Source organism: Piliocolobus tephrosceles, chromosome 14 (assembly GCF_002776525.5).
Source record: "Piliocolobus tephrosceles isolate RC106 chromosome 14, ASM277652v3, whole genome shotgun sequence".
NCBI classification, from domain to species: Eukaryota; Metazoa; Chordata; class Mammalia; order Primates; family Cercopithecidae; genus Piliocolobus; species Piliocolobus tephrosceles.
Genome location: NC_045447.1, coordinates 89,222,891 through 89,233,388, shown reverse-complemented (window position 1 = coordinate 89,233,388; position 10,498 = coordinate 89,222,891). Strand labels below are relative to the sequence as shown.

Here is a 10,498-nt window from a genome sequence, read left to right as displayed (position 1 = left end):
AAAGTTACCTGCATTTAAGGATATGTTTGAGTAGATTTTCCCCACCCAGATAATACAGGATAATTTCCTATTTTAAGATCCATCATCTTCATATCTGCAACTCACGTTTGCCACGTAGAGTAACATATTGGCCGGTCTGAGTGCACTGGTGTTTATAGCTAATTGATCACAACCAGTTATAGATTTATTTGTTTCTTCTACACTCCCACTGCTTCACCTGACTAGCCTTAAAAAAATTTTAAAAATTAAAAATAATAATATGTAAAGTAACATATTTACGGGTTCCTGGGATCAGAGTGTGGACATATTTTGGTAGTGGGGGAGGGTCTGCCTATCACAATAGTCCAATAAATAAACAATATGTTTGGAATTATTTTAAATCTACAATCAATAGGTCAAAAGAAAAAAATCATAACAAAAATTTTAAAATATTTAGAGCTTAATAATGATGAAAAGCCAAAATGTGAAGGAATGAGCTAAACCCAATTTTGCTTAGAAGAAAAGCCATAACCTAAAATGTTCATGTGCAAAGAGAAGAAAAAATATTAATGAATAAATGAGCTAAAGCAGAATTTTAATAAAAAACAACAGTCTAAACTCCAGAGCTGGGAAGGAAATAGTAAAAGTAAGAGCCAGAGTCAATGAGTAAACAACAAACAAATTATAGAGAGGATCAAAGAAATCAAAGAGTCAATCTTTGAAAATACTACTAAAATAGACAAATTTCTGACAATATTGATCAACAAAGAGAGAGAAGGTAAGAATACAAAGGGAGAAGGAACTGCTTTTTTTTTTTTTTTTAGAGACGGAGTCTCACTCTGTGGCCCACGCTAGGGTGGCACGATTTCAGCTCACTGCAACCTCCGCCTCCCAGGCTCAAGCAATTCTCCTGCCTCAGCCTCCTGAGTAGCTGGGACTACAGTCACATGCTGCCACGCCTATTTTTTTTTTTTTTTTTTTTTTTTTTAGTAAAGACGAGGTTTCACTGTGTTGCCCAGGCTGGTCTCAAACTCCTGAGCTCAGGCAATCCACCTGCTTTGGCCTCCCAAAGTGCTAGGATTACAGGCATGAGCCAACGCACCTGGACATAAACTGCATTTTTTTAAAATTATATGTGAATACTATAAACAATTTTATGACAATAAATCAGCAAGATTGTTCTATATGTGATCAATAAATGAAAATTAACATTCTGGTACAACAGCAATAAACAACTTGAAAATGTCAATTAAAAGAATTTACAATAGCAACCATAAGATTCCTAGGAATAAATCTAACAACAACAAAAAAGATGTGCAAGACATGAATAAGATCAAAATACTATAGTGAAGGACACAAAATAATCCCTAAACAAAAAAATCTCCATAAATGGAGAGATACACTATATTCATGACAAGATAACAAAGAAGGCCATTATTTTCAAATTCACGTACATTTTCAGAAACACAAAAGGAAAATAAAATTACTATTTTTTTTTAATTTGGTGTTAAGGAAACAGTCTAAACAAAATTAAGGATAAGTCACAGAATGAGAGAAAATATTTGTAATATACACATATAATAAACCAAGGATTCTCTTCCCTAGTATATAAAGAACTCCTAAAAATGTAATAAGCAGAAAACAAATAACCCAGTAGAAAAATGAGCAAAAGAGATAAATAGGCAATTAACAAAAGAGGAAAACGAAATAATTTAACCTTGATAATAATCAGAAAAAAACCCAAATTAGAATAATAAATATTATTTTATATCCATCAAGATGACTAAATGTAATTATGTCAAGTTTTGGAGGTTACCTAAGGAAAGGGCAGCTCATCTATTACTAGGAGTATAAATGGGTACAGCTACAAACCCTAGTGAAGCAGAGACACCACATACCTTTCTATGTAGTAATTCCATTTTCAGGCCCCAACCCTAGAAAAACACCTGCCCAAGGAGACAGGTATACGGTTGATCTCTTTGCGATGAATTTCTCAGGTGTTCTTTGTGCTCCTTGTATTTGGCTGTCTAGATCTCTCACAAAGCTGAGGAAGTCTTCCTCGATTATTCTCCCAATGTTTTCCAGGCCCCTACTTGCTTCTGTTCTGCCATGTGAGATAGCTCCACCTTCCGCCATGAGTAAAAGCTCTTTGAGGCCTCCCCAGAATCCAAGCAGATGCTGTTCCATGCTTCCTGTGCAGTCTGCAGAACCATAAGCTAATTAAACCTTTTTCTGTATAAATTACCCCACCTCGAGTATTTTATAGCATTGTAACAACGGCCTAATACACTGATCATCTGATAAAGTCAGTACTGTTATTGTCGCATTATTATTTTATCACTGAGAACTTGGAAGCACAGAGTGTTTTAAATTTTTACACAAGATTGGTAGAACTAGTGTGGGAGCGCTGGAGCTTGAAGCCAAGAAGTTTGTACTAATGAGTTCATGACCCTTACAACTGTATCATATGACCTTCGCAAGAAAAAGGCAGATTGAGAGTGCATTTACCATCTGTATGACAGAGATTATGTGTAGGGAGGGATGATTTAGCTTAAATCTTTAGATCTGAAAGAGAAGTGGACATTCACAAGCAAAGAAAGGGAGTGTTCCAAACAGAGAGAACTCATAGGGATTACCTCTGGAAGCAGGGAGCACAGCATGCAGAATGGGATAAAATAAGGTCAGGTAGCTGGGGCAGGGATAGCCAGAGGGAGAGCCGTGTGAAAGGGACTGGAGGGGAAGGATGAAGGATGGAACATGCAGGGCTTTTAAAAATGTTTTGTCATTACCCTGGAAAACAAATGAGAATTCATCCATGGGGATGAGATTCAAGCATGCAGAGCTGGTTGGATGGCCAGAAAATGGATACAGGGACATGGAGTGATCAGTTGAAAGGCGAGGGAGAGATGACCTAGCGTGGTCCAGGCTGCTCAGCAGGAGTGGACAGGTTCCAGTGAGGTGGTCAATAGAATAAATAATGGGTTGAAAGTGAGGGGTTAAGATGAGGGAGAAATTAAGGATTATTTTAGGTTTCTGACCTAGATAAAAGGACAGACAGTATTGTCACTAAGATAGAAAATGCTGAGTAAAGTCTGTGGGATATCATGAGGTTTCTCTTCAAATAACCCAATCAATCTTTTATTCTTTAATTCATAGTACTCCCCGCCTTTTTCCCTTTTTCCCCTTTTTTCCTTTTTGCCTCTGTTAGATGCCCAGGCATGCCACAGTACCAGGTGTTATCAGCACCAGCTCACATTCCTTTCCTTATTTGGAAAGAGGACCAATTTTCTAGCTCATTGCAGACACTCCTTCCTCTTTCCTCTCTGCTTTCTTTTACGTGCCCACTCTATCTAAAAAAATCAAATGTTTAGCCAACCGGTATTAGTTTAGATTGTACAACCTGACCCCAGCCAATGGGGAAAGGGTACAGGGGCAGGACTTGTGTCAGGAATAAAGGCTATCGTGCCCCTTTGTTCAGGTGTGCTCTCATGGCAACTGGCCAAGGAGGCACCCCTCTGTGCAGAATTAAAATTGCTTTGCTAAGACTCCTTTGTTTGAGTGTTCGATTTCCTTAGGATTTTGAGCATTATTCCTAAAAAGTCTGAGTGTGGGAATGAGGGAAGATCCTGAGTTGGGTTTTGCACACATTGGATTTAGAATGCCTTGGGAAAGTTCAAGTGGAAAAGCCTGGGAGGCAGTGGGAGACATGGGTCTGGAGTCAAAAGGACAGAGTGGTCTGGGATGGAAAGATAAATTTGGGAGTCATCTAGTGGTATGTAAAGCTGTGAACAAGCATGCTCTCTCCTAGGGAAAACGAACCTGAGAAGAAACAAGAGTCAAAGGTGCAATTAGAGCCAGCCCGAGGGGGACAGGAACCTCCCGTGGGTGTGTTGTACTGGTGAACCTTGGCTAGCACATGTGTCACAGTGGGAGAAACATCCAAGATGATCCACTCATAGAAGCAGCTCAGTGACTCTGTCTCCATCACGACCCTGATATGTGGTTCACAATCCTCCAGCTGCAGGAGGCTTCACCAATGTGAAGTAGAGATCCACAAAGTAAGTCTAACCCCTTCAGTATCCTCAAACCCAGGCCCATATGCCCACCCAAGTAGCCCCATGTGTTCTCGTACTGGCTGAACTGTGCCTCCTTCCCACCCCCCAAATTGGCAAGTTGAAGCCCTAACCCCGAGTACCTCAGAATGTGACTGTACTTGGAGATAAGGCCTTATGGAGTTGATTACATTAAAATGAGGTCATTATCATGAGCCCTAATCCAACCTGACTGGTGGCCTTAGAAGAAAAAAAAAAAAAATACAACACACATTAAGACACCAGGGATGCAGAAGCACAGAGGAAGGACCATATGAGGACGCCATGAGAGGGCAACCATCGCAAGCCTAGGAGAGAGCCCTCCGGAGCAGCCAACCCCCGACGTACCGTGATCTTGAACTTCCAGCCTCCAGAACTGTGAGAACATGGATTCCTGTTGCTTAAGCCACCCGGTCTATGATATTTTGCCATGGCATCCCTAGCAAGTAAGCACATTCCTCAAGGCATTATGTCTCATTTTTAATTTTCTGTCATCTAAGCTAGACTTTTCTTTTTTCTGCTATAAAAGATTATCCAGCTAAGCATGGTGGCTAATGCCTGTAATCCTGGCACTTTGGGAAGCCGAGGCAGGCAGATCACATGTGGTCAGGAGTTCGAGACCAGCCTGGCAAACATGGTGAAACCCTGTCTCTACTAAAAATACAAAAATTGGCCAGGTGTAGTGGCAGGGGCCTGTAATCCCAGTTACTCGGGAGGCTGAGCCAGGGACGCTTGAACCCAGGAGGCGGAGGTTGCACTGAGCAGAGATTGCACCACTGCATTTCAGCCTGAGCGACAGTGAGACTCTGTCTCAAAAAAAAAAAAAAATCCATCCCTGGTCGTCTGGTGGTTATGAAAAAATAATAAAAAAAACCCTACCCACTAAGGATCACCAAGACACACCTGGGGTCAAAAAGAGGTTAGGTTTATCTGCTTCCTGCGGCAAGAAGAACACACGCCATGAGAACTGTGGCACGTCTCAAACTAGGGCAGTTAGATACTTACAGGGTTTGGGGAACTGGGGTTTGTCATAGCACGGATTTAGGGCAGAAGATGAGGAGGAGGGTCTGAGCAGTGATGAGTCAGAATCTGTCAACTTGATGAGTTTTTGGAACAATCAGTGGTCTTATCTTTAAAGACACAAGTCCTTGTACAGTTACTATGAAATCAAGTTTGTGGTCTTATTTTGAACATAGGGCTAGGGATGAGCTGATGTTGAAAGAGTCATAGCTTGGATAGTTTGTCCTGCATGTCATGGTTTGGTACAGTTTGTCTGTTTTGCAAGTTACAGAACAGTTTTGCAAGTTGTGGTTTCTGTTTATTTCTCACCACTCAGACCTCTTTGTGCTTACCTCAGGGATCCCAGACACGACTTAAAGAGCTGACATGGATAAGCGAACCCTGGATTGGTGAAGCGTGACTATGCTTTCTTTCTGGGTGACTCCAAACTTTCTTATCTGTTTACAAACCACCATGATCCTAAGATGTGAAAGAAGCATCTTGGCATCTGAAAAACTAAAGATTCGATACACTCAATTAAATCAAATTTACTTTCTCATTTGACATCCAAACAATAGAATTACATTAACAATTTAGCTCAAAAGTCCAAATTGGGAGTCTAAAGTCAGGCAGACCTTGATTCAATTCACATCTTCCTGTCTTGTTACTTGTAGGATTTTAGGCAAATTACTTAATACCTTTTGGACAGTTTCATCACCAGTAAAATGGAATATATAATACTGCCTCTCTAATAGGGCTATTGTGAGAATTAAATAAGTTACTGCACATTGTCTGCTTACTTGTTACTATATTACAAATAGCCCTAAAACTTAGTGGCTTAAAACAGCAATTTTATTTTGCTCATGGTTTTGTGGGTCAGGGATCTGGTAAGGGTTTGGCTGAGCATTCATTTCTGCTCCATAAAGCACTGACTAAGTTGATTCCTTTGAGGCTGGGGATCCACTTCCAAGAACGCTGACTCCCATGACCGGTCAATTGATGCTGATGCTGACTGTCAGCTGGGAGATCACCCAGGCCTGGCAGTCAGAGCCCTCGGCTCCTCTCCAGTGCACCTTCCCACAGGGCTGCTGAAGTTACCCAAAAGTCTGGCAACGGAGTTCCAAGAGACCTCAGTAGAAGTTGGAAGGCTTCTTTTAACAACGCCTTCAGTCCCAGAGTGTCACTTCCACTGCATTCTATTAGTGATACGTGTCACAAAAGCCAGGGAGGAGAATTAAACTCTACCTGTAACTGGGTAGAGGGATAAAGAATGTGTGGCCATCTTAAATCCACCACTTATGTGTTTTACGTAGTAACTAACCACCATACTCTGTGAGCTAGTACAGTCATTGGAGATATTACTGAATAGAACATAGAACAAAAGATAAAGCTTTCGTTTCCTAAAATCAGCATAGGAGCATAAAGTAGGCATATATTTTGATATCCTAATGGAACTTTTGTCATCTTTATAAACTCTATATTTCTTCAAGGAATGTTTTCCCAGGTTTCTTAATAATCATAGCCACCATAAGTGCTAATGATAGTTTTTCAGAGGTATATGAATTCTAGTTGTGCTATTCTAGCTTTGTTGAAACATTTTTAAAATAATAACTTGTCTCTGTATTGCTCAAGAAGTCTATTATGAAGCATTCCCAATACCGGTTGTCTCTAGCAACAGCTATCGGGCAGAGGGTGGGAAACAGCTTTCTCAAATATTAAGTTAAACCCTTTCTTCTCTGCCCAGCCCCTACCCAACCCTCTCTACTTCCATGGGATAAAGTTAAATGACTGGTGATCCAAGTACCTGAGAGAGGAGGCATGTCCAGCCTTAAGAGATGAGGTATAACCTACCAGATTATCTTCTGGTCACAGTCTTTGAAAGGAAGGACAGAAGATGTGGGCTGACTTTCAAAATTGTCTTCAAATATCTAAAGGGCTGTTATCTAGAAAAGGAAGATTTAATTCCAAAGTAACAAAAAAAATCTTGGAGGAGTGTATGAAAGTCTTAATATAATAAACTAAACATTCTCTTTCTCTTAGAGCTGATTAAAAATGGAATGAGGTGTCTCAGGAAGTAGCATTTTTCCATTCCCCGGAGGGGTAGGTAGCAATAGGGTCTGGATGACTATTTTATGGAGATGTTACAGAAGAATTCCTGCAACTGTCGATCAGGGACAGGTTGTTACATGATGTCCAAGTGTCCTTTGGACTGTATACAATTTACAGTCCAAATAAAATTCACTTCTTGTTTTCATGCCTTCTTTTACTATCTATGTATGTAAAATCCTGTCAGTATGTGATATATTAACCATTCCTTCCCAGGTAGGGAACGGCTTTGAAGTTCAAGAGACCCATGCGGCAGAATTTGGGAGAGTAATAATAACTCTTACCAGCAATTGTAATGTGTGCAGCTGTAGAGTAATTACTAGAAGACCCAGTAGAATGGCTTACAGATCCTGCACACTTGTGCTACAGCAAAAAGTCCAACATGCCATACAAATGGAGATATATAGGAATTGGATATAATAAGATGTGACCTCTATTGGTTTTGGGGCATAGGAAAGTCAGTGCACAAAGTATAGTGTTTGAAAGTAGAAGGAAAGCAAGCCTGGTAGGAACCTTGAGTGTAGTAGCATTTATTTGCCATGACTAGGTAAGAGATCACTGGGATTACTGGGATAAAATATTGGGAAAGTTATCGGCATGGTTGTACTATCAGGCTGGGCGAGGGCTTCAGTCACTAAGGAACAGGCTATCACAAGACTAAAGACTACTATCTCCACATAGATCATTCTCACAGGGAAAGTGTTTCATCTTTACCAGAGGAATAATTAGAATCTTAATTATGAGCTCACCAATGACCTTGATATCGCCCAATACAGTTACTGTCCTCTAGGCTAATCTTACTATTTCTTTCAGTAACTTTTCACACAAGTTTTCATTTCTCTCTTTTTTTTTTTTTTAAGATGGAGTCTCACTCTGTCGCCCAGGCTGGAGTGCAGTGGTGCAATCTCAGCTCACTGAAACCTCCGTCTCCCAGGTTCAAGTGATTCTCCTGCCTCAGCTTCCCAAGTAGCTGGAAATACAGGCCTGTACCACCATGCCTGGCTAATTTTTGTATTTTTAGTAGAGACGGGGTTACACCATGTTGGTTAGGTTTGTCTTGAACTCGTGACTTCAGGTGATCCACCCACCTCAGTCTCCCAAAGTGCTGGGATTACAGGCATGTGCCATCGTACCCGGCCACATTCCTCTTTCTTTCTTTGAACATTTTCCTCTCTTGGTTTCCATGGTTCTACACTGTTCCTGCTACCTCCTCTTTGTCAGTTTCCTCCTCCGCCCATATTCCCTTTGCTGGCCCTTCTTGACATCTGTTGTAAAGACTGGGAGTTCTCAAGCCCCATAATAACTATTATTTTCCCATATTATTAAACACCATCTATACCACGTATACACTGATCACCCCCGCAATGTCTATCTTGAGGCCAGACCGCACCTAAGGGCTCCACGTATATGTAGGTTATATATCTAACTGCCTACTTAACATCTCTATTTGTGTATTTCACATCCCTTAAACTCAAGATGTAGAAAATACATTGTTTGATTTTGCTCTTTACCCACACCATTCCTCATACGCCCTCCCCTCCAAATCTGTTACTCTCTAAGTCTTCCCTATAGCAGTAAATGGTGCATCACCATAGACTCAGTTGTTTAGTCAGACACCCAAGAATTTTCCTTGACTTCTACTTCTCCCTTACTCTACCATATCAAATCTGTATTAACAAGTTCTGTGAGTCCATGTACAAAATATATCTAGAATCCATCCACTACCCATTTTTTCATAGCCACAATCCTAGTACCAGCTACAGCAGACCTTGTAATGGTCTTCCTCACAGCTCTCCCCATACCTGCCTTGAAGACCTTCAATCTACTCTCCATCCAGCAAACGCCAAGGCTCTTTCAAAAAGTAATTCGTTTATCTAACATGTGTTCCCATTTCTCTCCACCCCAGCCTCAAATGGCTCAAAAACAAAAAGGCTTACAGAATTTTTACTGGACTGTAGGAACAGGTGAGGTATCAATTCTTACTATTTCTAAGATGCAATCTTTCAGTTCTCGTTAATTCTTTTTTTCTATTATTCTTTTCCTTTTCATGTGTCAATAAAACGCCTAGGAAATATATCCTCATCTGCCAAGGGACTCCACTTTTTGACACGTGTCATAGCCAAACTAGCCCTGTAGAGGTCTTTGTAAAAGATAAATCAATTCAAGTGAATCTTAAAACTTAAAACTTTCTATGACTTCCTTTTGAACGTAAAAATAAAATCTAACTCTTTATTGGAACTTATAAGATCTCACAGCAATGCTTCTCAAACTATCTATGACAAAGAACCAGCTTGCTTTTCTGTTTTTCTTTTATTTTCTCTCTTCAATTTTCAATTCCTCTCTGATGGATGCTTTTATAAGATAAAATAAAAATGAATTACTAGAAAAAAATGAAACTAGAAATGAGACATCAAAATATAAGTCCAATTTTTTCATTAGATTGAAGAGATATCAAACCACTATGTCAAATCGTTTAAAAGGCTTTACAAGCTTATTTTCAATTTCTGTATTTATCCCATCATGAGCTAGTTCAAGGACTGACACTGTCCTAGATGATTTGGCTCCAGCTTACCTCTCCAACTTTGTCTTAGAAAGTCTTTCCCGCCTTCACTCTGTTCCAGCCCTACTTTCTATAACTTAAACAAAGAAAAGTTTTTCTAGCTTCAAGGCATGTTCCTTCCCCTGGATCTGGAAGCTTCAGTATCCCATATGCCTCACCTGGAGAGTTCCTTCTCATCCAGTCTGTCAACTGAAGAATCATGAGTTTCATAAATCTGAAAAAGAGAGCTTTTTTTTATCGATATAAAGGCTTGCAGCCTGCAGGGTGGCCTTTCTAACAGTCTGGGAAAGTGTAGCCTCCAGCCAGAAGCCAGAAACACACTTCACGGGAAGGGCAAGGGGAACAGGAATTGATGATGAACAAGGTGACCAAATATACATATTCAATAAGCTAGAGGAGGCCCGGGTGCAGTGGCTCACGCCTATAATCCCAACACTTTGGTAGGCAGAGGCGGGTGGATCACCTGAGGTCAGGAGTTTGAGATGACCAGCCTGGCCAACATGGTGAAACCCCATCTCTACTAAAAATGTAAAAATTAGCCAGGCATGGTGGTAGGCACCTATAATCCCAGCTACTCGGGAGGCTGAGGCAGGAGAATCACTTGAACCCAGGAGGCGGAGTTTGCAGTGAGCCAAGATTGCACCACTGCACTCCAGCCTGGGCTACAGAGCAAGACTCTGTCTCAAAAATAAAAATAAGCTAGAGGAGGAATCATGAGTATTTATGAAAGGAGAAACAAGCACATGCACAACTGAGCTTTATG

At 40.6% G+C, this 10,498-nt stretch overlaps 1 long non-coding RNA gene across 1 annotated transcript; it reads right to left on the bottom strand.

Moving 5' to 3' along the window:
* Positions 1–5,506: 5,506 nt before the first annotated feature.
* On the bottom strand, positions 5,507–10,219 carry LOC111543362. Its single transcript, XR_002731827.1, has 3 exons — positions 9,894–10,219; positions 6,921–7,012; positions 5,507–5,585 (listed from the first exon to the last, which is right to left on the bottom strand). It is a non-coding gene; the product is annotated as an uncharacterized LOC111543362 (long non-coding RNA).
* Between the last annotated feature and the right edge of the window lie 279 nt (positions 10,220–10,498).